We start from the raw sequence: 3,093 nt of genomic DNA on the forward strand, positions 1-3,093 counted from the left end.
GAAAAATAAATACTGTACAATACCTTCAAAAACTAAAATACAGGCAGCAACTTCAAAACAGAGTATTTAAAGTGCATAGGAATTTAAAGCAAATTAGGAACCCTACAAATAATTGTTTTTGAAAATTATAGAGTAAGCAAGTTATCAAAAACTAGGTAGTGTAACAGTCAAATCTTCTAAGGAGCACATAACACTTGGATTATTGATATAAATTTCTTTCGACACAAAGTCACACTTCTAAAACACTTCGCCTAATCATTTACTCTAAACAGGTGAAAATTGGAGCAAGGTACAGTGGAATAAGGATAAAGTTTTGTGATGGATTAAGCAAACCTTTTAAAAATCAATATGAAATTACCCTAATCATACAAAAATGTGCTTAAATCTGTACACTAATATTTTCTATATTACTTACTGGCCATTCATATTATGGTTAATCTTTACATATAGCCCTAACTTCACTACAGCCACTTAGCTGTATTTAGTCAACTACAACTTATAAGCTAAAGACAGCTCACACTTCAAGGACTGTGAGGTCATCAGAAACTGCATGATCATAAACAGATGAGAAAACACAAGTCTCTTACAATAGATACACTAGTTCATAAATGCGTTTTAAACACTTTTAGGCCAGCGAGTGCGAACTGACCAGTCTGGTCAAGCACTAACTGTTGTGAATTCATGACACGCAGAGATGTCAGTGTGTGATCGCAAGCAGAGAAATGTGCTTTAGCGAGATCCAGCGATTGCTTGCAAGTGTTTCAGTGATCAGAAGGAAGAGAGCGCGCGACCCCGCAGGAGCAAGGGAGCGCGCGACCCCGCAGGAGCAAGGGAGTACTTAAAGTATAATACTGTATTAACCCTTTTACCCACAGTGGACATACTGGTACGTTTCACAAAACTCATCCCTTTACAGTACCCCCATGGACGTACCGGTACGTCCTTGCAAAAAACTGCTATTTATTTTTTTTTGCATATTTTTGATAACTTTATGAGAAACTTCTGGCATTTTCCAAAATAATGAGACCAACCTGACCTCTCTATGACGAAAATTAAGGCTGTTAGCGGAATTTAAAAAAAATATATTGCAAAATGTGCTTGAAAAAGAAAATGCCTGGGGGTTAAGGGTTGGAAAGTTCCAAATAGTTGGGGGTAAAAGGGTTAACCGCTCAATTAAGCTAGGAGGTAGCAATAAGATGAACAATATTACGAACGACTCCGTAGAAAATGGGATGGAGTCATTTTCTATGGGTCAGGAAATCCTGGCAAATAAAAGCTCCAGTGTTTTGACTGGATTTCCTTAATATTACTAGGTAGTTGACCCACCATAATTTAAAACCTATGGATTTCTGCCAGAAATCATTATCATATACATTCAACAGTAATGTTTCGGTGAGAGTCCCACCCAGCGCCACTACATAGGAGCTTGAAGTTTTTTCCACAAGTGAAAAGAGTACACGGCGGTGCAAAAACCATTAGATTTCGGTAATATTTTGGTAAATGTCCATAATATGTCCACCCAGCACTTTTGTTGTTATATATATATTCTAGTCAGGTAAAACACGTGAAAAAAAAATAAATTCTTCTCAATACAATATCCTCGCAAATACGTAATAAGAGAAAAAAATTAAATTATCTTACAGTACATGAAGATTTTTTCTAAGTCCCTTGTTTATCTTCACAGCGACACAGTAGCTCCTGTTACTTCGTATGTTCGTTCTTATTCTACCAAGCTCCATTCCTTTGCGCACTGTGATTGCGCCGAAGTTGTGACTATCCTTGACCTTACTGCGTGTGCGTGGAAAAAAAAAAAACCTCGTGTTTTGCAGGCTCTGTAATATGAATTGGCCTATCAGAATTTAGATACATTATAATCTCACCATTTCAGTGGTCCTTGACGATAAACTTTATTCATGCATATCCATGAATCCCGCTCATTTTCAAATGACAAACCATTCCTTGGCCTCTAGTGACCACTTGGCCGTTCATTGTACTAGTTGTGAATTTACCCCACACGAGGCTATTAGACTATTTTTAACAAATAACAAAGAAACTTTAAAACTTTTGCGTTATTACGGTGTGCTTCCTTCAGAAATAACTTGCCCCAAAGTGTTTCAAACCGTGTTCTTTGCGACCTGATCGCCATTCTTGGCATTATCATGGTAAATTTAGAAAACCGAAGAGTAAAAAGCATATCCAATCTACATTCTCTGTTAGTGATTTTAAGAATACCTTTTTGTTAAACTGTCATCTTGAACCTTGGAAATTAATCCTTTTCGTTAACCTGTGGTTACAGAAAATTTTACTCACTCTGATGTTCTCAGGAACCAAAGTTTGGGTCGTGAAACCAGTGTTAATTGGAGGAGCTATTGTTGCGAGGTACCTGAACATTTTGTTGAAAACCAAACAGCAATAGGAGGGCCAGACATTTTTGTTGAAATAGAAGAGTCGAAGTTTGGCAAGTCCAAATACGGAGGTGGTCGAGAAATTCCTGGTGTGTGGGTTTTTGGTGGTATAGTGTGTCTAAGAGATTTTTTGTAGTGCCACTAATTGAAACTCCACATAGATGCTGCAATATTAATTCCTCTAATTCACAAATATATACGGCCAGGTAGCATCATAGTCAGTGACGAGTGGGCCGCATACAAGAAAAAAAAGTGAATACGGTTACCGGAACCTGATTATAAATCATAGTAAAGCCTTTGTGGATCCTGAAAATTCAGAAGTTCATACCCAGAACATTGAATGCTTATGGAGGGACATTAAGTCTTATGTTCTCAAGTCTGTTGTTCGGAGACAGTACTATAGGCAATATATCTCTTGTTATATATTTATAAGGTCTGTCCCTAACTACAAGGAGTTGCTGCACCGGTTCTTCTTGCTGCTGGAAAATTGTACCCGCCATTCGGACATACAACCAACCCAGAACCCAGTAGCGATAACACCGAATCAGGACCAAGTTGTATTGACCCACAACCGGGAGCGAGTGGCCTTACCGCAGAAACAGGACTAAGTGGGGCATCACAAAACATCGAGATGGTTTTCTCTCCTGATTTGAGGGATTCTGACTCAGACTCGGACTATTAAGGTAAA

Source organism: Palaemon carinicauda, chromosome 17, assembly GCF_036898095.1.
Source record: "Palaemon carinicauda isolate YSFRI2023 chromosome 17, ASM3689809v2, whole genome shotgun sequence".
NCBI classification, from domain to species: Eukaryota; Metazoa; Arthropoda; class Malacostraca; order Decapoda; family Palaemonidae; genus Palaemon; species Palaemon carinicauda.